At 36.9% G+C, this 25,078-nt stretch overlaps 1 pseudogene; it reads left to right on the top strand.

Annotated features, from left to right (window-relative positions):
• The first annotated feature begins 4,103 nt into the window (after positions 1-4,103).
• The window catches only part of LOC133077041 (protein Z-dependent protease inhibitor-like), a 76,278-nt pseudogene continuing 55,303 nt past the window's right edge, over positions 4,104-25,078 (top strand).

Below are 25,078 nucleotides of genomic sequence, written 5' to 3'. Positions count from 1 at the left end.
ACAGATATTAGGACATGGATATCTTTGGGGCCATTATTAAGGTTACTACAGACCCCAAGATTTTGAATTGGAAGATAATAAGACAATGAACGAAAGCTGTGGAGAATCCATAGTGACAGCAGAAAGTGACTCCAGAGGCATCATCTAGTTCCCAGAGGTGGCGGCAGCACCCAGTGTCAGCACCCACAGTAAAGGCAGTCAAGCAGGTGCACCAAGGACTCAGTGACAGGGGCAATGTGTGTTCCCCAGACTGGCTTAGTCTATCAAGGTGGCCCCCGTGCCCCTCAACCTTCGTTGTCTCTGCCCTTTCTCCAAACCTGGATCTACAGTATTCCTGCCATTTCTATGAGCCACCCAACATCCTTCTAATACATTCCCTTTCTACTTACATCAATCAGAATGAGTTTGTGTTGCCTGCAACTAAGAAGCACTTTTAAATGTTCCCTTCCTACATACTCAAAAGGCAAACTAGCTGAACACAGGATTTTGGACATACCAGAATAAAGATACTTATTTAATTGTACTTTTTTTTTTCTAGTGTTTCCCAATTTTATTTGACCACAACATCTCTCTTCTTTGCAATATTCTCTTCCTAAACAGTGTGCCATAGAACAGAATTGAAAAGATGTTACCCCCAATTTTATAGATAAGGAAATAAAGGTTCAGAGGGTTTAAGTAAGTTACCCAAGGTTACACAACTAACATGTGCCAGATCCAGGATTTAAAACCTTATCTAATGCCAAAGCTACTCCATCACATCTCCCCCATTAAAATGCCTGTGTAGCAATAATTTAAATTACAAATGAAATGATATATATCTAAATATTTGAATGTCATGATTTTTTAAAGTTTATTATAATTATTTAGTCTTTTCATGTGCTTTCAAGTCACAGGCTTTACCAATATGATAGCACTACCAGAGAACATGATGGGGGGAAAGAGCTTTCTGGGGTGATTATCACTTACTATATATAAAGAAAGACCATTTACAAGGGTACTATTTTAATATTAAACCATGTGGGGGTGGTCCTATTCCCCATACCCACTCCCATTCAAGTGGCAGTAAGGTCTCTCAATATGCATTCCCCTTAGGGAAGGTACTATAGAGAAAGAAATAAACCCTACACTGCTGGCTTTTTAGCTCTGAAATCAATTTTCGTAAATCCATGGCAGAAACAACAGTCTTAAAAGCAGTCGATTTCAGTTATAAGACTCAGGTAATTGAAAGAGAACATTTTTTTTTTGAAATTCAAGAGGTTGATTTCAGTACCAAGGGCCAAATCGTGGGGGACCCAGAATAGATAATTTATACCATAAAGTGGGGACAAATGTGGAGTGACATAATGCTCTCCACCCACCCAAAAGGAAAAGAGGGCTCCATCACCTTATAAGAGAGGAAAGAGAGCAGCAACACCACCCCAAGCTGGACCCCAGAAGCAGTATGATCACAGAAACTTCAGGGTAGTCTGAGGGGTCTCCACCAGAATAGACCATTTCCTGGCTACTTCCCAGAGAATAAGCTAGAAGACTGCAATCCACATAGGGAACCTCTCCCTCCCATATGGTCCCTAAGCAGTAAATGAGCAATGACTGAAGAAGATTTCTAGGAAGACAGACCTCCAAGAAGCAGCCTCAGAGAATCTTGAACATTCCAAAGTGTTGTGGGGAAAACCTCCAACCCCACTCTCTTACTCACCCCCTTCCTCCCCTTACCCAATCAGGCACACAAGTGTGGCTGGAGGGACTGACAGATAATAAATAGGCCAGAAGAGGTCTCCTGGTTGGTATGAGAACAGCACAGAGTCAAGAGAGAACAGAGTGAGAGAAGCCTACACCTGGGACCTTGGAGGAGCTGCGGACACCAGCAGTGAGTGACGCAGCCTTAGACAGCAATGCCCAAGGCCTGATGGGATGGTTACGTCTGGAACAGGCCAACAAGGACAGGAGGTGATCAAGGACTCACGCCAACCTCCCCACACACCCACTGTGTATGCCATCTGTGATTTACACCCTCCTCCAACCCAGGAAGAAGAGAAAAATCTAGATAGAGGGGAGAATCTTGATTTGGGTGATTAATTACCACTCCCTCCACACTAAGGGATTAAGTGTTAGATTAGAAGTTAGTGAATTTTCTAGAACTGGCAAGATTAAATTCCCTACTACGAAGCCAGCATGGATTTTTAAATCTAGTATGAGTTTAGTTATAGACAGAAAAAAATCCTTTTTTTTTCTGGTATACCCTGAGCTTGTGACTATGTAAAATTCATACTCAGTTCCCAAGTTCCATACTCAGTTCCATTTCTTAAAGAAGTGTGGGCTTCCTGTTGGTATGGTATGACTTGTTAGGGAATTCTTTTTTATTATTCAAAGTACTCTGATACACCCCAACTATAGCATTATAAGTCATAAACTTGAAAGGTTTGTTTCTGTGGTGGAGGGAGAAACCGTGGAAAAGGTGGGCATCGGCTCTGACAGTGGCTAGGAAGCATAAGAAGGCTTCAATGGTGACCACTTTGCTTGTGAAGGCAGGAGCGGGGAGCTGCTGGGCAACTTATAGGCCACTTGAAACAGCTTTGTGAGCCACTCATGGCTCATGAGGGAACAGGTGGGGAACCACTGGTGCGGGGAGGAAGCAATAAAAATGCATGAGTGTAGAAGAGAGTTGGTACAGCAAAAAGACAAAATAAGCTATAGTTTCATTGAAAAAGAAATAAATGTAAGCACCAAGAAATAGATTCTGTGGATTCAGGGGGGACTCTTCAAAGATGTGAAAGCAAAAAGAACCCAATTTTTTAAATTAAATAGAAAAGGGAAAGGGGTTTTTAGCAAAAAGGGCTGAAGATCATTCTAAATAAATTAACACTATTCAAATTCTTAAGAGAAATTAAGATTTCCAGAAATAATATGTGTAGGAATATAAACAAACCAAAAGGTTCTATTAAGAGGAAGTGTCTCATGTTAAATAATTTTCCTAATAAAATAAAATCATTAGTTAATGCAGCAGAAGGAGGCCTAAGCCCCTATATCATAAACCAGATATACTAAATTGTTCATTAAAATTGTTGTTTTAATATTTAGAAGAAAAAATTAAATGATCAACTGAAGTATAAATACTCTGTGGGTTCAAATATTGCGATGTCTATTTAATGTAAAAAGGTAATTTTATAAATTAAAGTTAACTCATCAACCCTTTTATTATTCTATTTATTCTCTCCATTGTAGGGACATGAGACAGACAATAGTTAAACACATTGATCAAGGCCCAAGTGTGGCAGTTATAGACAAGTTTATCCCTCAGTTTCTCATTTTATAAAAGAAATTGTAGTCATTGTGAGTTAGGAGATCAAGACGGTAGAGTAGGAAGCCGCTGGGCTAACTTCCCTTCACGAACACATCAGAACTACAAAGACATGTAGAATAACTCTCGATGAAATTGACCTGGGGACTAGCAGAGCAGCTCTCTTATAATCAAGGCTGGAAATAAAGATTCACTCAGAATCTGGTAGGAAGGGAGGAGAAGCAGTCTGGTCTGGGGCCTGCACTCCTAGTTGGAGACACAGAAGAGGAGGGGGATTTCACAGGCTTGTGGATGCTCCCTGGGGAGCAAGTGGTTCAAGCTACATGTTAAGCATCCTAGCCCTGCAGTCCAACACCAGAAAGACAAGTCCCCTTAGCTGATTTGAAGATCAGTGGGGAGTACTGGAGGGTTATAAGAAGGTGAGACTCTGCTCTTAAAAAGCACACACAGTCTTGCTTACTCCCAGTATCACTACAGAGGCAGCAGATTGAAAACTGCCTGGGGCTCTGGCTGGCCTGCCAGTACAGCTCTGGCACGCTCTCCAGCCTGCACCGGACTCCTGCTCCAGCCCCAGCCCTTCTTGCTCTGGTGTTGCTCCCCTCTAAGGCAGAGGCTGCTGTTGCCAACCAGACTGCACATACTTAGAGGAACTGGAGCCAGTGAGGGCCTGGTCCCGCCTCTGACCAGGACAGAGGGAGCCATTGTGCACATACTCAGAAGGGAGTGAGGCTAAGTGCAAGGAGGAGGCTGCCATCACCAGAGTGACTGTCCCTGTGCATACTTGGAAGGGAGTGAGGCTAGCACAATGGAGGAGACTGCCACTGCCAGAGCGCACACTTGGGAGGGAGCGGGGTCAGCTCGGTGGTGTGACGCAAACCCCTCCGGCTGCAACCCAGCCTCTAACCAAGGTGAACACTTCAGGAAAAAGTGAAACCAGCACAGAAGTGCAGACCCAAGCCCTCTGGGCCCAGCCATTCCTAAACCAAGGGGGAGATTGCCATCACAACCAGGAGAAACCTAACTCCCTCAGGACTCCTGCTCCAGCCACTTAGGCCCCAACACCACCCCTGGTAGGGCAGTGACATTCATTGACCATAGAAGAAACCCTAGCTTTCACCCAGTTCTGCCTCTAGCCCCTCCAACTCCAGCCCTACCCCCCACCAAAACACTGGCTGCCAGCTCACCCCAGGGGAAGACACACACAATGCTCACTTCAGATCCCGCTCTCCCACCAAAGCTACTGTACACGTGCAGACTGCATAAGGATGTTCCCACACAAGGACACACCTTCAAAACAGGGATAGGTAACTGTTTCACCTAATTTTATTAGAGACAGAGAAAGTTAAACAAAATGAGAACACAGAATAATATGTTTCAAATGAAGGAACAAGAAAAAAAACATGAAAAAAACCCCTTAATGAAACAGATAAATACTATAATTTATCTTGCCAAGAGTTCAAAGCAATAGTAATAATGATTCTAACTGAACTGAGGAAAAGAGGGAATTAAGAGCATATGAGGTGATCCAGAAGAATGCATAAGCAATCTGAAAGATAGAATAATGCAAATCACCCAATCAGAACAACAAAAAGAAAAATAAATTGTAAAAAATGGGAATAGTTTAAGGGACCTCTGGACAACATCAAGCATCCTAACATTCACATTATAGTGGTGAAGAAAGAGAGGAGAGAGAAAGGGGTGGAAAATGTATTTGATAAAATTGTGGCTGAAAACTTCCCAGACCTGAAGAAGGAAACAAATATCTAGGTACAGGAATCACAGAGTGTCCCAAACAAGATGTACTTGAAAATACCCAAGCCAAGACATATCAAAATTAAAATGGCAAAAGTTAAAGATAGAGAATTCTAAAGTCAGCAAGAGAAAAACAAAGAGTCATATTCAAAGGAAACCTCACAAGGATATCAGCTGATTTTTCAGCAGAAAATTTGCCAACCAGAAGGGAGTGGCATGATATATTTAAAGTGATGAAAGGAAAAAGAACTACCACCTAGGATACTCTACCCAACAAGGTTTTCATTCAGAATCAAAGGAGAGATAAAGAACTTCTCAAACAAGCAAAAACTAAAAATGTTTATCAATAATAAACCGACCTTACAAGAAGTGTTAAAGGGTCTTCTTTAAGTGAAAAAGAAAAGGCTTTATCAAGAAATAAGAAATTATAGTAAGGGAAAATTCCCACTAATAAAGGCAAATATATAGTAAAGGCTGTGAATCAACCACTTAAATAAGATAGTAGGAAGGTTGAAAAACAAAAACTGTAAAATCAACTATAACTACAATAAACAGCTAAAGGATAGACATGAAAATGTAAAATATGACATAAAAAAAACAGAAAACGTGGTGAGGGAGGAGTAAAAAATGTAGAGCTTTTAGAATTTGAACTTAAATGACCATCAGTTTAAAATAAATAGATATAGTTATAGGTCAACATATATGAACTCCATGATAACCACAAATCAAAAACCTACAATAGGGCTTCTCTGGTGGCACAGTGGTTGAGAATCTGCCTGCTAATGCAGGGGACATGGGTTCGAGCCCTGGTCTGGGAAGATCCCACATGCCGCAGAGCAACTAGGCCCATGAGCCACAACTACTGAGCCTGCGCGTCTGGAGCCTGTGCTCCGCAACAAGAGAGGCCGTGATAGTGAGAGGCCCATGCACTGTGATGAAGAGTGGCCCCCGTTTGCCACAACTAGAGAAAGCCCTCGCACAGAAACAAAGACCCAACACAGCCAAAAATAAAGAAATAAATAAATTAATTTTTAAAAAAACCTACAATAGATATACAAAAGCTAGAGAAAAAAGAACACACACATAACACTAAAGAAAATCATCAAACCACATGGTAAGAGATTAAAAGAAGAAGAAAAGAACAAAGAAGAACAACATAAACAACCAGAAAACAAACAGCAAAATGTCAATAAGTACATACCTATCAATAATCACTCTAAATGTCAATGGACTAAATGCTCCAATCCAAAGACTTAAGTAGCTGATGGGATTAAAAAATAAGACTCATCTATATGCTGCCTACAAGAGACTCACTTCAGAGCTAATGACACACACAGACTGAAAATGAGGAGATGGAAAAAGATATTTCATGCAAATGGAGAGGAAAAGAAAGCTGGGGTGATAGCCATTATTTTGTAATAACATTCAGTGGAGTATAATCTGTAAAAATACTAAATAACTATACTGTACACCTGAAAGTAATATAATATTATAAATCAAATATGCTTCAATACATTTTTTAAATAAAAAAGAATGCTGAGGTAGCAATACTCATATCAGACAGAGTAGACTTTAAAACAAAGTCTATAATAAGAGACAAAGAAGGGCATAATATAATGATAAACGGATCAATACAAGAAGAGGATATAACATTTGTAAACATAAATGCACCTAATATAAGAGCATCTAAATATATAAAGCAAATATTAACAGACAAAAAGGGAGAAACTGACAATAATGCAGTAATAGTAGGGAACTTTAACACCCTACTTATATCAATGGACAGATCACCCAGACAGAAGATCAATAAGAAAACAGTAGCCTTAAATGACACATTAGGCCAGTTGGACTTAATAGATATCTACAGGACATTCCATCTGAAAACAGCAGAATACACATTCTTTTCAAGTGCACATGGAATATCTCTGGGATAGATCACATGCTAGGCCACAAAACAAGTCTCAAGAAAGTTAAAAGAATAGAAATTATATTAAGCAACTTTTCTGACTACAATGGTATGAAACTAAAAATCAATTACAGGAAATAAAATGAGAAAACACAAGCATGAGGAGACTAAACAACATGCTACTAAAAAACCAATGAGTCAACAAAGAAACCAAAGAAGAAAGTACAAAATACCTTGAGACTAACAAAAATAAAAGCACAACTTTCCAAAATCTATGGGACACAGCAAAAGCAGTTCTAGGGAAGTTTATAGTAATACAGGCCTACCTCAAGAAACAAGAAAAATCTCAAATAAACAACCTAACCTACTATTCTTAAAATTAGCAAAAGTAAAACAAACAAAGCCCAAAGCCTGCAGAAGGAAGGAAATAATAAAGATCAAAGTGGAAATAAATAAAATGCAGGCCAAAAAGAAAAGAAAAGAAAAGATCAATGAAACCAAGAGATGGTCTCTTGAAAATATTAAAAAATTGATAAGCCTTCAGCCAGGTTGATTAAGAATAAAAGAGAGAGGACTCAAATAAACAAAATAAGAAATGAAAGAGAGAAATGACAACCAAAATCACAGAAAAAAATGCAATCATAAGGGACTACTATGAACAGTTATAGACAAACAAATTGGAAAACCTAAAAGAAATGGATAAATTCCTTGAAACATACAATCTTCCAAGACTGAATAAGGAAGAAAAAAGATAATCTGAACAGAATTCATTACAGCTCTATTTCCAATACCCAGGACATGGAAGCAACTTTAGTGTCCATCAACAGATGAATGGATAAAGAAGATGTGGCACATATATACAATGGAATATTACTCAGCCATAAAAAGAAACGAAACTGAGTTATTTGTAGTGAGGTGGATGGACCTAGAGACTATCATACAGAGTGAAGTAAGTCAGAAAGAAAAGCAAATACCGTATGCTAACACATATATATGGAATCTAAAAAAAAAAAAAGGTTCTGAAGAACCTAGGGGCAGGACAGGAATAAGGACGCAGATGTAGAGAATGGACTTGAGGACATGGGGAGGGGGAAGGGTAAGCTGGGATGAAGTGAGAGAGTGGCATGGACATATATACACTACCAAATGTAAATTCGATAGCTAGTGGGAAGCAGAAGCATAGCACAGGGAGATCAGCTTGGTGCTTTGTGTCCAACTAGAGGGGTGGGATAGGGAGGGTGAGAGGGAGACACAAGAGGGAGGAGATATGGGGATATATGTATACGTATAGGTGATTCACTTTGTTATACAGCAGAAACTAACACACCATTGTAAAGCAATTATACTCCAATAAAGATGTCAAAAAGAAAAAAAGAATATATATGACAAAAGAGAAAAACAGAAATAAAAAGAATCAGGTAGACAGAGAAGATTGACAATATCCCAGAATGTAGAGGGTGGGACAAATTTTAGGGGAAGCATATATTAGTATCTTATTTTTAGCCTGGAAGAGTCCCCAAACTTCCAAACCCAGAAGTGTAATTTTTGCTAAAAGAAAATTTCCAGAAACAAGAAGTAAAAACAGTAACACTTGGTTTTCAGATTAAAAAACAAACAACAAAAAAGGATCAGGTCTAGAAGAATATAAATTAGCTTGGAAGGTCAAGCAAGAATGCTGGCTACAGAGTTCACTGAGGTCATGCTGGAGGTTGGGTCTGGAGTTAACAGGAGGTCAAAGGAAACAGAACCTGGAGCACAAGCCATTGCATCCCACACAACAATTTAAGTTCTGCACATCTACGTACACTGGCCCCAGGTTGTGAACAAGGGCAAAGTAAGGGCTTCAAGCCTTATTTCTTCTTCTGTTGCAGGTCACCATTGTTCTTCAGGGTTTGCTGAGTTTATGTATAATTTTCATATATTTTAGGAGTGATAAGGGATAAACCAGTATGAGCCAACTCTCAGTTAATTAGAAAGTTTGACTAAAGGAGAGTCCTTATTTCCCCAGCATGCAAGAAACCTAACTTTGATTGTAAAATGTTAAGTTTGTTATACACCTAACACTCTCACAGAACATGCTGTGGTCCAATTGTTTACTAGGCAAGGCAATGCATATTTCTCACTAATAAACAGAAAAACTTTGACAAGTGAAAAAAAAAAAAAGAAAAGAAAAGAAAAGAAAGTGAATCAGTAAGCAAAAAACTCTGAACAGAAGTCCAAGACCAGACAGTTTCACAGGGGAATTCCACCAAACACTTAAAGAAAGTTAATACCTATCCTTCTGAAACAATTCCAAACAATTGAAGAGAAGGGAACACTTCGAAATTCATTCAACAATGCCACCATTACTCTGATACCAAAACCAGACAAAGACACTACAAACAAAAAGAGAAAATTACAGGCCAATATCCCTGATGAATATATATGCAAAAAATCCTGAACAAAATATTAGCAAACCAAATTTGACAATATGTGAAAAGAATCATACACCATGATCAAGTGGGATTTATCCCAGAGATGCAAGGATGTTTCAGTACCTTCAAATCGGTCAATTTGATACACCACATTAAAAAAATGAAGGATAAAAATCACATGATCATCTCAATAGATGCAGAAAAAGCATTTGACAAAATTCAACACCATTTATGATAAAAACTCTCAACAAAGTTGATATAGAGGGAACATATCTCAACATGATGAAGGCCATTTATGACAAACCCACAGTTAGTATTATACTTAATGGTGAAAAACTGAAAGCTTTTCCTCTAAAATCAGGAAAGAGACAAGGATGCCCCCCTCACTATTCCTATTTAAATAGTATTGGAAATTCTAGCCACAGCAATCAGACAAGAAAAAGAAATAAAAGGTATCCAAATTGTAATGAAAGAAGTAAAACTGTCACTATTTGCAGATAACATGACATATGTGGATATAGAAAACCCTAAAGTCTCTACCAAAAAAACTACTATAACTAATAAATGAATCCAGTAAAGTTGCAGCATACAAGATTAATATTCAGAAACCTGTTGCATTTCTATACACTAATAACGTACTAACAGAAAGAGAAAGTAAGAAAACTATCAATTTACAATTGCATCAAAAAGAATAAAATATCTAGGAATAAACTAACCAAGGAGGTGAAAGACCTATACAGTAAGTCCCCTACACATGAATGAGTTCCATTCCGAGAGTGTTTTCATAAGTCCAATTAGTTCATAAGTCCAACAAAGTTAGCCTAGGTACCCAACTAACACAATCAGCTATATAGTACTGTACTGTAATAGGTTTATAATGCTTTTCACACAAATAATACATAAACAAACAAACACAGGAAATAAAGAAAAATTTTTTAATCTTACAGTACAGTACCTTGAAAAGTACTGTAGTATAGTACAACAGCTGGCATACAGGGGCTGGCATCGAGTGAACAGGAAAGAAGAGTTACTGACTGGAGGAGGGAGAGGAGGTGGGAGATGGTAAAGCTGAAAGATCATCAGCAATAGATGGAGGGCAAGCTGCAATTACACTCATGCCTGACACAGGTTCTGGTTCCTTGTTGGATTCAATTCTATCTACTCTCTTGAAAAACTGATCCAGTGATGTCTGGGTAGTAGCTTTTTTTTTCTCATCATAGATGACACAGTAGCACTGGACTGCATTCTGAACGGCTACCGTAGCCTTTGTGTACCATTCTACTTTTGGGTCCTGTGCCTCAAAACTAACAGTGTCTCCTCAAATAAAGAAAATCCCCTTGCCATTTCCTACATCATGAATCTCTTCAGTTCTTCAGTTACTTCTTCCTCTTGTCTCTCTTCATCCTTTCTCTGGGGCTCCAATTCCATAAGGTCTTTATTAGTAAGCTTCCCATGTTGCACACAAAGGAGTTCAATGAAGTCATCCTCTTGCAGATCTAGCTTGAAATAAAGATACTGTACTACTGTACTCTATGCACTACTGTACAGTAAAGTACACTAAAGCACAACCACTTGTAGAGGATGCATGCACCTGACAATGTATGCCAGACATGTGAACTAACTTACGTGATTGGACATGCAAAAGCACATTCACATCTTTGAAAGTTCGCAACTTGAAGGTTCGTATGTAGGGGACTTACTGTACTCTGAAAACTTATAGTTTTATAAGTTTTATAGACACTGATGAAGGAAATCGAAGATGATACAAAGAAATGTAAAGATATCCCATGTTCATCGACTGGAAGAATTAATATTGTTAAAATGTCCATACTACCCAAGGCAATCTACAGATTTAATTAAATCTCCATCAAAATTCCCAGGATATTTTTCCAGAACCAGAACAAATAACTGTAAAATTTGTATGGAATGACAAAAGACCATGAATAGCCAAAGCAATCTTAAGAAAAAAGAACAGAGCTGGAGGTGTCATGCTCTCTGACTTCAGATTATACTACAAAGCTACAGTAATCAAAACAGTATGTGGTACTGGCACAAAAACAGACATAGATCAATGGAGCAGAATAGCGAGCCCAGAAATAAACCCATGCACATATGGTCAATTAATCTACAACAAAGAAGGCAAAAATATACAATGGGAAAAAGAGTCTCTTTAATAAGTGGTGTTGGCAAAACTAGACAGCTGTATATAAAAGAATGAAATTAAAACATTTTCTCACACCATATGCAAAAATAAACTCAAAATTGAAAACCTAAATTAAGACCAGAAACTTAAACTCCTAGAAAAAAAAAACAGGCAGTACACCCTTTGGCATAAGTCTTTTTTTTTTGGATATGTCTCCTCAGGAGACAGAAGGACAGAAACAAAAGCAAAAGTAAACAAATGAGGCCTAATTAAACTTAACAGCCTTTGCATAGCAAAAGAAACTATCAACAAAACAAAAAGACAACCTTCTGAATGGGAGAAAATATTTGCAAATGACATGTCTGATTAGGGGTTAATATCCAAAATATATAAAGAGCTCATACAACTCAATATCAAAAAACAAACAACCCATTTTAAAAGTGGGCAGAAAACCTGAATAGACATTTTTCCAAAGAAGACATACAGATAGACAATAGGCACATGAAAAGGTGCTCAACACCACTAATCATCAGGTAAAAGTAAGTCAAAACCACAACAAGATATCACCTCACACTGTCAGAATGGTTATCATAAAAAGACAATAAATAATAAATTTTGGAGAGGATATGGAGAAACTTCAACCCTAGTTTTCTGTTGGTGGAAATGTAAATTGATTGATGCAGCCACTATGGAAAACAGTATAAAAGTTCCTCAAAAAATTAAAAATAGAACTACCATATGATCCAGCAATTCCACTCCTTGGTATAAATGCAATGAATACTAAAACACTAACTTGAAAGGATATATGCACCCCACTGTTCATAGCAGCATTATTTATAATAGCCAAGATATGAAAGCAATCTAGTGTCAAAAATGAATGGATAAAGAAACTCTGAGATATATATATATGTGTGTGTATATATATATATATATATATATATATATATATATATATATATATATATACACATATATATGGATATATATAACTCAGCCACATAAAGAATAAAATTTTTCCATTTATAACAATATGGACAACCTGGAGGGTAGTATGCTTAATGAAGTAAGTCAGAGAAAGACAAATACTGTATGTTTCACTTATATGTGGAATTTTAAAAATAAACAAACAAATGAGTATAACAAACCAAAACAGATTAATAGATACAGAGAACAAACTAGTGTTTACCAGTGGGGAGGTGGGGAGGGGAGGGGCAAGATAAGGGAAGAGGATTAAGAGGTACAAACTACTAGGTATAAAATAAATAAGATACAAGGATGTAATGTACAGCACAGGGAATACAACAAATATTTTGTGATAACTTTAAATAAATATAAGCTATAAAAATATTGAATCACTGTGTTATACACCTGAAACTAAGATAACAATGTACAGCAACTCACTTCATTTTGAAAAATTGTATACAAATTGTATATGACTACAATGTGAAGTGTGTGGTATTGATACTGTGAGAGACATATAGAGTAACAAAACAGACCCACCTATATGGACTTTTTAAGATGATGCTAGAAAAATTGGGCATCCATACTATTTTTAAAAAATTTAATTGGATGCCTCTACTTCACATTGTACACAGAAACCAACTCCAAATTGGTTAAACATTTGAATATAAAATGAAAAAACTACAAAGCTTTTAGAATATAACATAGGAAAATATCTTCATGACCATGGGATACATGGCAAACACAGTGCTTTGTGTTCACCAAATCCAGTATATTTTTCATTGTGGGCACTCCGAGAGCACACTTCCTAGCCTCATTTGTATTTCCTAGGGACCGCATAACTGACATCTGATTATTGGAATATAGGCAGAAGTGACTGATAATCAACACTGCCTGGCCTGGCTCCTATAAAACTATCCACATGATCCTCCTTCTCCCACATTATGTCTCTCTTCCCTCACCTTCTTGGCAAATGCAGAGGATATGTGGAGGACTCCAAGGTCCTACAAGGTGTTGGAGCCTGGGTCTCTGAATGACCACATGGCACAGAGTCTCTCCCCACTCCCAGCACTCTATAATGTAAGGATCAATAAGAAAAAATAGAGAACCAAAAGGAAAAATGGACAATCAGTTAAACAAAAGAAGACAGCTAAATGGGAAATAATCAGGTTATAAGGCATGATACCTCTTTAGTAATCAGGGATATAAAAATTTAAATCATGTTTCATACTCACCAGATGGGCAAAAATGGTAAAGTCTAATAATGTCAAACATTGGCAAAAATGCAGAGCAATGAGAACTCATATATTTCTGGTGGAAGTGTACATTGGTGCAACCACTTTGCAAAACAGTTTGTCATTACTTAATAAAAATGAAGATATAGACACTCAATTAGCTGACAAAATTAAGTATATATATCCAAGAGGAACTCATGTACTGTATGCTGGGATGTATACCCAAAAATATGCACTTGGAAGATTTATTCATTAATAGTAGAGTGGATAAATAAATTTTGAAAATGATCTACAACTACATGCAAAAATGTTGATAAGTCTCACAAATGTAACATTGAATGAAAGAAGCAAGCCACAAACAATACATGTAGTGTTGTCCTGTGTAAATAAATTTCAAAGATAAGCAAAACTAAGTTATATTGTTTAGGTATGCAAAAATATATAGTTTTTAAAAAGCAAAGTAAACATAAAAAAACTCAAGATAATGGTTACTTCAAGAAGTGGTTGGTGGTTTCACAGATGTTTGTTCTATAATGAGTTGTTAAACTGTATCTGTATACTTCATGCACTTTTCAGCATATAAATTATATTTTTATATGTAATATAAATTTCATTATATATTGTAATTATATATATAATTTATTACATATACAACAGAAATGTGAAAAAGAGAAAAATGATAGATTTAAATAATATATCTAGCAACCAAGTTAAAATTAAGAAAACTCTGGGGAAGTAAGAGTAAATATCACTACAAAATGAAGAGAAGAAATTCAATACCAGAGATAAAGAAGAGCCATTATTGAAAATGAAAATATTATAATGTCTTAAATATCATTCAGTAGCAGAGAGATGATTGTTTTAAATCAACAATAAATTAACATCTAACTTGTGGGTTTAGTCATAAGTGACAATAATTTCTCTTTGGTCCAACTTCAAAATTCCAACTCTTACAAATATCTTTTAGAACAAAATACACACTACATAAATCAAAGGACAAAATTCCTGTGAGGAGGCGAAATTTAAGCTGTGACCTGAAGATAACCAGAAATTAGCCTGCTGAAGAGTGTTCTGGGCTGAGGGAATAGCAAATGGGAAGGTTCAGAGGTGCAAAAGGCCCTAACTCATTCCAAGAACTAGAAGAAGACCATCTTGACAGAAATGTAACGGCAATTACTGAAGGAACACTGTCTGAAGAGCAAGTGTGGGAGAAAAGAGATTTCAGAAACTTGGGTTTTGCTAAAGTGTTACTGGGTGAATCTCTACTCTGTTCCATCAACTCTGATAAATGCCCCGCACCTCCCCCGCACACACACAGTTTTGAGACGAACAGGAGATTTGCATTTGTAGGGAAAAGGTATTTTAATTCCATACAGATTTCCCATCTCTAATTTCCGTGTTTCTGTAAATCTCATAAATAATAAACTCGTACTAAAAAGAAGGAAGGGATTGGGGATTAGCCAGGGGAAATAACAAATCCTTTCCCTTAACTCTGTGTTTAATGCTGAACACCTAGATAAACTATTTGTGGGCTTGGGTCTTCCCAGAGATACAAATCCTAGGACTACTGAGAGGGTAAGTGGTTTCCATCTGAACTTAAGCTTTCCCTTTCCCACTGCAATGTTTGTAGACTTTCAAATAAGATTTTTAGGATTCAAGGCAGTGCTTTTCCAAATGCGAGCAGACAGGTTTCCAAGGTGTGATCTACTTACTCTCTTTATTGCAAGAAAATGCCTGACTCTTTATACTTACCTGAGTTAATAAATTTTATACTTGTTGACAGGAAGAATAATAGCTTTGAAATAAATAAGCATACTGAGCTTAAAAAGTCCACTCTGTTTCCCTGCTTCATTTTCATATACAATACACACATTATTTCAGATAGACATTTAGAAGGACAGATATATACCTGGTGCTTTAAAATAAATTATACATTTTCTGGTGCCAGAGCACACAGATGGTCCATTTACCACTTCAGGAGATTTGCCACTGTTTTTGAAGCAGTAAAATTTCTTTTCTCACTTTTTTTAAACTACCTATTCTCTTTCATGATATTCACTAACACTGTGAAATTCTCCAGATGTTTGGGAAGCCATTAAAAAGTGGAGTAAATTTCTGTTCTTGTGGACTGTGGATCTAATATTTGTTTTTAAACCAAACAGGTGTGTTGAGAAAGGAGGCACAGGGATTTACACTTGTATAGTAACATGGCCTTCAGTTCAAAGGCAGGCGCACCAACATCAAATCACTTCAAATAGTCATTTGCACATATGAGGAACTCAAGGCCTGTTGGTTAGTTGATCGATTAATGTACCAAGTTCAGCTTGCTTTCTTTGTCTGGAAGAGTTCTATGGAAATTAGGAAGGGATAAAGAATACCAAAGACTCTTAATATAGGACACAATCATCCCATAAACAATATTGAAAGTCATATTTTGTGAAACTCTTTGCAAAGAAGTAGTTAAAGCTGCCCTTTAGAATCCCAGATATTCTTTCAAATTGATTATATAAAATATTTAATAATGCTTCATTAGGAATTATATAAAATATAAAGTCTGAGTATAGCTATATTCATGAGCAGACAGAAATGAGTCAGTCACTCTACTAAACAACACAATTCCAAAAGATTACAGAAGAAAAAAGAAAGATATTTATACTTTAAAGAAACAATAAATATCTATTTAGCAACAATTGTTTTCCAGTCATAGTCTGGGTACTGGGGATACCGCACTAAATAAGGCATTCGTAATACATGCTTTCATAGAGTAAGAAGCTGATAATAAAAAAGTATGAAGAGAGTTCCAAACAAGGATTAGAGGGGATGGAATTGTACCAGGGACAGGGTAGTGAGGTCAGAGCAACTTTTCTTGTTTTCAGTAACATTTTGTTTCATATATTAACAACAAGAATTATAGTTGTAAATTGTAAATTCATTATTAAAGGAATTAAGATTGCATAAGTCATCAGGGCTAAAGAAAATGGGGTAAAGTGATTAATTAAGCATTTTATCAAAATGGAAACTAGGATTTTCCTCACTGATTCTCTGCTATAATCCTTCAATCTCTTATGCTCATGGTTGCTGAAATAGAAAACAAAGGAAAGGACAGTGAAAAGATGGAAGGATGGATGTTAATTGCTTGAATTGGTTGGTTGGTTGATTTTTTCAAGGTAGAGTGAATTATACTGATGGTATGGAAAACCTTTCAAGTATCTAGGTATCCAACAAAAATAATTCTTTCATCCTAGTTCAGGATGTGATTGGGTTCCACATTAGATGGCAATTTAATGATTCTCCAAGTCTCATCATGCAAATTTTTGCCAACCATGCTTAGAGATAATTAATCTGTAGATGTTATTTTTTTAATTTTTTTTTTTTTTTTTTTTTTTTTTTTTTAGCTGCATCGGGTCTTAGTTGCGGCATGCAGGATCTGCGTTGTGGCACATGGGATCTTTCCATGTGGCGCGCGGGCTTCTCTCTCTAGTTGTGGCACGGGTGCTCAGTAGTTGCAGTGTGCGGGCTTAGTTGCCCCGTGGCATGTGGGATCCTAGTTCCCCAACCAGGGATCGAACCTGCATCCCCTGCATTGGGAGGCGGATTCTTAACCACTGGACTACCAGCGAAGTCCCCTTAGATGTTATTTGTATGAAGCCTTTAGTTCACACATGTTTCCCTCTTGCCCCTCTGTTGTCCCTCTATGTATATTGTCCCTTTACTAAAATTTTGCTTTACCTAAGCATATCAACTTGTGAATATATTTATTCATGCAGAAATTCTATATTTCATGGATTGTCCAGGAACCCAGAAGGCATTCTAAGAGCGAAAACAAAAATCCATCATGAAAGTCAACCAAAATAACATATTATAACAAATGTCTTAACAGTCCAGTAGCAAAACAACTGTATTTTTTTAATAGTCAACAAATTCTACTCTTTGTGTCATCTGGGTAATTCAGCAGTCATTCAAAGGCCAAAATAGTTGGAAGCTCTGAGATTTCATCTAATTCAGTTTAAAAAGCATGCCCTTTAATTCTCTGCTGGAGCATCTCCCTTTCTATTCCTTTGACCATTGCAGCCAGTCCAGGCAAGTGTGGTTTTGTCCACCACCAATCCTGAGTACACAAATAGGATTAACAGCTAAGAAACACTTAAAATTAAGGAATATTTTCATTAGCGCAAATTGAGGGGCTTGGCACAGTCACAGATTTAAGACAAGTTGTCCTTCCTCAGCACAGCCCACAAAGTTTCTCAAAACTACCTTCTGATCTACAACAAAGCCCATCACTTGATCATGACATATAGAAGTCTGAAAAGGTGAAGCCTAGCTGTGTTGTGCAATACAATAGCTATTAACCATATGTGGCTACTAAAATTAAAATCAGTTAGAAATAAATAAAATTTAGGTCCATTGACAGATGAATGGAGAAAGACGACGTGGTACATATATACAATGGAATTCTACTCAGCTATAAAAATGAGTGATTAAAAAAAAAAAAGAAAAAAAAATGAGTGATGCCATTTGTAGCAACATGGATGGACTTAGGGAGTATCATACTAAGTGAAGTAAGTCAGAAAGAGAAAGACAAATACCATATAATATCAGTTATATGTGGAATCTAAAATATGACACAAATGAACTTATCTATGAAACAGAAATAGACTCACAGACATAGAGAACAGACTTGTTGTTGCCAAGGGGGAGGGTGTGGGCGGGGATGGATTGGGAGTTTGAGACTAGCAGTTGCAAACTATTATATATAGGATGGATAAACAACAAAGTCCTACTGTATAGCACAGGGAACTATATTCAATATCCTGTGATAAACCATAATGGAAAAAAATATGAAAAAGGATATATATATATAAATATATATCTGAATCACTTTGCTATATAGCAGAAATTAACACAACATTGTAAATCAACTATACTTCTATAAAATAAATTTTTAAAAAAGAAATAAATAAAATTTAGAATTCAGTTAGTCACATTAGCCACATTTCAAGTGTTCAGTAGCCACATGTGGCTAGTGGCCACAGTCTTGGGCAGTGCAGAAGCTCATTTTTCATTATCTCAGAATGTTCCATTGGTCAGTGCTGTACAACCTTCCTAGGAAGTTCTGCTCCTTACTTGGAGGAGAGAAAATGAGACTGCAACAAATCCTGTTGGATTAAAAAACAATTATATTTGCTTCTCCATAATTCCTGGAAGCTTTCAGTACTCATCCCAAAATCAGAAACATGTTAACTTTCTCCCTTCTTCTCTTTTTCTTTCATTTCGAGTTTGGCTACCTGTACCGCTCAATCCCACTTCCTTAAGTTTTGCATCTCACTTTACCATTTCCCCTGGGTCACTTTCTACCAAATCAGTCCAGATCTTGTTATATTTTCTCATCATAACAATATGCTTTTTCATTTGGAAAGGTTCTTCTCATGAAATCCAATATGCTGCTATCCAGCAGAAAAGGAAAGAAGTGGGCACTTAAAATAATAGAATTCATTAAACCATTCCAGAGCAAACATTTTGCAGTCTTTTCCTCTCGGCCAACCACATCTACCCCAAATAATAAGTACTTAATTGTAGTGTCTCAGGCTAATAAGAGATAAATTCATGATTACACGAAAGTCAAACTTTTCCCTTATGTTTCTTGACCTTGACATGAAGAAAATGTTATAACTTAAATTTCAGATTGTGTTCTTATGGGCAAGGATTTCTCTTATCCAAATATACCTTTGAAGCCAGTAGAAAGGACTTGCTGATAAATGTTTCAACACCACACTTTATTAAAACAAGTTATTTCTGTTGTTTACTATGTGGTTAGATCATGATGAAAAGCAGATCTTCACCAGTGCATTTTTGTGCAAATTCCTTACCTTGGTGTTTACAAAAGAAAGTGAAGACCTTTCAGGGCTATTTGTCACCATGCCCTAGTAGCCAACAAAGCACACTGCCAACTGCTAAAGGTTTCACTTCCTAATTAACTTTCCTAGAAACATAAGAACTGTACAAAAACAGAAAGCTCTCCCATTTAACCTTCCTTCATTCCACTCGGCTCGAGTCCCAGTGGGGTGATGAGCACAGCATTGAACAATAAAATCCTCAAGTGTGGTTGGAACCACCTTGTGCACAGAGAAAGTCATCTGAGAAGGCTTTCTGCAAGACAAATTCGTTATCTGCTTCACTCAGAACCTTTTTTAAAGGATTACAACATCAAAGCAGTCCTGCTCCAAACCCATGCAAAAATGTTGAAGGTATTCTCAAACACACTTATATCCTTTATTCCCAAAGTGAGATTCATTTTCACTTAATCACTAGCAATATTTTCCAGTCCTTGGCTGAGGGATTCCAGATCACACATGCACACAATATCGCAACATAATAGTAATGGTGAACTTAGAATCATTATTAGAAGAAGAATTTTCTTTTAAATCCTTTTTTGATTTAGGTGTTTGTAACAAAATCCACCCCACTAAAGAATTAAATAACTACTCAAGTACCCTACAGTTATTACACTACTGTCCATTTTAATTGAGGGAAATCTTTTTGGCAAAATTTTTGGATATGTTTGTAAAAAGTACAATACCGCAGTCATTTTACATAATTTCTCATAGATGCAAAGATTATTTTGTCCATTTTACAAGAAAAGGAAATAAGGAACAGGAAAGTTAAGTCATGAACCTCAAGTTGCACAATCTGTCAGCCATGAAATCTAGAGCTCTCCTGCCTGAGGCACATGTGTTTTAAAGGAAATCTCTTATCCCACCCACTTTAGGATACTCCACCCATCTTAGAGAAGAAACAAAGACAGTTTCTCAGGCAGCAAGTTCTCATTCATTTCAGAATATCCTAAAATCTTTGCAATACTTTTATAATAACTAGAGGTGGTGAGAGAAGGGTAACTGTAATACCCCTGGCATTCCTGAAGGCATGATTCTGACTTTACTTTGTGGTAAAACCACTTATTTCCACAAGTCTCACAGTTCCAGAAAACATAACCTCAGTCATGAAGAGCTCTGCCTTTTTTATAGACCATAGTAAGAAATCATTATTGAGTAGATATGTCAAGATAACATTTCCAATTCTATGATATCCCCAACTTAATTGGGCTGCCCAAATCACCAGTTATTGCATAATCATCTGCTTTTCACTACTAAAAATCACTCTGCATAGAATATAAAAAATTCAGTTAGCATCACTAGTTCTTTCCCATAACCTACAATGCCTATGATAGAAAAGTCAAGTGGCCGAGGACACTGAGTTTGGCAGAAGAAGGCAGCTGGAAGACTAAAGGCAATGCGGTGTAGATCCAAGATGGGAGTTATTTTCACTGGGTCTTAGCACCACTTGGTCACAGGGAAAAGCCCAACTGAAAACCAGCAGAGCCTCTATCCCTCGTATGACTCAAGGGTAGAGAAAGAATGCCCATCTTGGTGAAGCTCCTGGGGAACAGTAGCTAAATTTGCACACAGATCCTCTTCTGACCTAGGTTTTCTTTGGCAGTTTTCTATTGACTTGGGAATTTGAGGGCAAAAGTAAAGTTAGTTCACTCAGAAAACCCAGGGAGGAGATTCAGATCTTGAAGTCAAATGTATTGTACATGATCTGCTTCTTTAAAAGATATTTAGAAAGGCTGGTTGGGTCTAAGTGTTGCTGTTCAAAACATAGCAACCATTTGTACAGTGGAAGAGGCAGTGACACCAATAACTTGTAATCTTCGTAGAAGCAATCTGGTCATTTGCCAGGTCAGCTTAAATTGACCGTGACCAGGGGGAAAAAAAGACTTTCAAGGACTGTGAAGAACAAACCGGCCTTGCCGCAAATGAGAATCTGAGCAATTATTTATCTAAACATTCTCATGCAGAAGAGTGGCACTGCTTTCTTACTTGAAGCCTTGCCTAGGTAAATATATAAGAAAACATTAAATCCCACCAGAGCCACATTTTATTCTAGCCTATACACATTGCCAAGATGTAAAGAGATAACTATGTGTAAAATTGTTGTGCAGAGCCTTTAACTAAGAAGCAAAGGGAAAGGAAGATGAAAGATTTTAGAATTGTGTGGCTGATTAAACAACAGCCAAAATAAAGTTTGCTTTCCAAAGTCAACTAAGTGCAAACTCTACCTTCCTGCATGAAAGGGCACTTTGGACCATACGTTTCACACTTGGATGTTATTTTCAGCAGATCTTAAGCAGGTGAGGGAAGTAATTAAGAGGAAGTGATGTTCACTTATCTAAATCTTGAATACAGTAGGGGAAGGGAGGCAACAAAAAGGTGATGCCTCTTTTTGGTTATGGGAGCTGTGATAGAACCAGGTGTAACAGATACCAGGGACAGACTAGGTTGATAAAGGGGAGCAGGTGCCAGGATGAGGTGAGGTGAGGTGAGGCATGAGTCCCACAATAGACATGCACACGAGGGAACCTTGAGAGCCTTCAGAGGAAAAAGTGCAAAGATAAGGTTAATTTGAAGCCAGTGGGTGATCTGATATAGAACATGGAAGGAATCAGGTACCAGATAATTTTACCTGAATGTTTTGTTTCAGTGTCAGTGGGCTCCTATGAACCCAATACAGGATCCACATCTCTTGCCATGAGGAGAAAACTAATAATTGACAATTTGTATACCTAATTAAGAAACAAAGCTTTCAGCTACAAAATGGGAAACAGAAGAGAAGTAGACTCAAAATAGTAGTTTCTGAGGTCAAGCAAAAATTTCATGTGCTAATACACATTGTTCATAACATCTTTTTTTTTTCAGAACAACACAGACATACATGAGCTCACATAAATTAACATCAGTGTCTCCACATACTTAGAAACAAGAAGTTACATGACAGCGTAGGAGAAAGGCAAGAATGTCAGGAGATGTGCTTTTAGAACTTCTCAAGGTATAAATATCTGCCCTTCAGTATAATTTAGAAATTTTTTAAAGTATTTTACATTTTTATTTGCCAATTACACTTCAGTAAACTGGGAGGCCGGGAAAGGTACAGATTAAAGGGAGGAGTTGGGGCCAATTCAGGAAAGATCTCTGAACTTTCCTGACGTGCCTTTGCCTTATTGGATTGATAAAGTCTGACTGGGGCAGTTCCTTTTTTTTTTTTTAAGTTGATTTTTCATTTTAAATTGGGGTATAGTAAAAGCACTCCATGTGATGAAATGTCAGTGGTGATTCTGAGATGTTGAAGAGAAACAATAGCAGGTTCTATGCAGATGAACAGTAGCACAGAATAGTGTTGAGAGAGGAAAATGAGGGAAGAACAAGAAGCAAACAGAACATAATAATGGCATGTCTAAGGTCAGAAATAGGAGGAAATGTAAATGTATTATTAGTCACTGCTACTTCAGGGGTTCTGCTAAAGGTCACTGTGTAACAACTGTATTTGAAAAAATCACAAATGATAATATCCCTCATTGAAAAGTTTACTCGTTTTAGTATCACCCTCCTGTAACATTGATCACACTTTATTTAATTTACATGCTTAATGTCCTTCTTCTTTGCTAGGAGCTATGCTCTATGAGGCCAGGGTCCTTGTTGGTTTTGTTCACCACTGTATTTCTGGCCACTGGAACTTTGCCTCACACTGTAAGTGCTAAATAAATATTTTTGGAGGAAGGGAGGATGAAGGAAGGAAAGTAGGAAGGAAGGGGGCAAAGAAGGGAAGAGATGAAGGAATGTCATGTAATTTTAAGTAGTAATCAAGGTGCTTAATGTCTAAATAGTATAATTTGATTTAAATAGAGTATGTGGGGTTTTTTCTTTTGCTCCACAAAGCATGCAGGATCTTAGTTCCCTGACCAGGGATCAAACTCATGCCCCCTTCAGTGGAAGTGCAGAGTCCTAACCACTGGACAGCCAGGGAATTCCCCAATAGAGTTATTTTAAAATAATGTAAAATGCATTGTAAAACTTTTGAAAAATAGAAGTTTGTAGGGGATATCAACTTATGATGAATAAGATTTGAATTCTAAGCACTGAGATGAATGAATCACCTGAGTGAATAAACTGCAATGATGTGAAATTTAACGACGATAAATATCAACTATTTTGGTATTCACCCATAATGTAATAGTACTTTCTTATACCTTTGAAGAGTTCTTATAAAAGAGTAAATTCTAATTAAGAATACAGGCCTTGGGACTTCCCTGGTGGTCCAGTGGTAAAGAATCCGCCTTCCAATGCAGGGGACACGGGTTCGATCCCTGATGGGGGAACTAAGATCCCACATGCCTCAGGGCAACTAATTCCACAAGCCACAACTATTGAGCTCTCATGCCTCAACTAGAGAGCCCGTGTGCCACAAATTACAGAGCCCGTGCCCAAAAACTAGAGAGAGAAAAACCCACACGCCTCAGCTAGAGAGAAGCCCGGGGACCACAACTAGAGAGAAACTCGAGCAGACCACGCACCATAACAAAAAAGATCCCACGTGCCTCAACAAATATCCCATATGCCGCAACTAAGACCTGACACAGCCAAAAAAATAAGGAAAATAAATAAATAAAATAAATATTTAAAAAAAAAAAAGAATACAGGCCTTATTTACAATTATCAAGATATGGAAGCAACCAAAGTGTCCATCAACAGATGAATGGATAAGATGTGCGATATATATATATATATATATATATATATAAAGGAATACTACTCAGCAATAAAAAAGAACAGAATTTTGCCATCTACAATAACATGGATGGACTTGCAGGGTATTATTCTAAGTGAAATAAGTCAGACAGAGATAGACAAATACTGTATGATACCACTTATACATGGAATCTGAAAAATAAAACAAACAAGTGAATATAACAAAACAAGAAATAGACACACAGATACAGAAAACACACTAGTGATTACCAGTGGAGAGAGGGAAGGGAGGAGGGGCAAGATGGGGTAGGGGATTAAGAAGTACAAACTATTATGTATAAAATAAATAAGCTACAAGAATATATTGCACAATACAGAAAATATAGCCAATATTTTATAACTATAAATGGAATATAACCTTTAAAAATTGTGAATCACTATGTTGTACATCTGTAACTTATATAATATTGTACATCAGCTATACTTATACAATCAAAAATGAAAAAATAAAAAAAGAATACAGGCATTAGTAAACAATAACTAAAGTACCAGGTCTAGGGCAGTATGGTGTTAGGGTAAAATCATTTGATTCAAGACACTTGGAAGTTTAGTCCTAATAATCTCATATGCCAAATAGGTTTCAATTTCTTCACCTGTGAAATGAAAATAATGAATCTGATTATTTCTGAAGCAGTTTTGAATTATAAATGTCTTTGATTTTAGGATTAAGTTTTATATTTTCGTGAGAATGCCAGTAAAACAGCTACAATAAATAGTATATTCTCAATGT

This window comes from Eubalaena glacialis, chromosome 17, assembly GCF_028564815.1.
Source record: "Eubalaena glacialis isolate mEubGla1 chromosome 17, mEubGla1.1.hap2.+ XY, whole genome shotgun sequence".
In the NCBI taxonomy this organism is placed as follows: domain Eukaryota; kingdom Metazoa; phylum Chordata; class Mammalia; order Artiodactyla; family Balaenidae; genus Eubalaena; species Eubalaena glacialis.
Note: the sequence above shows the minus strand (reverse complement) of the source record. Positions and strands in the feature narration are given on the sequence as shown.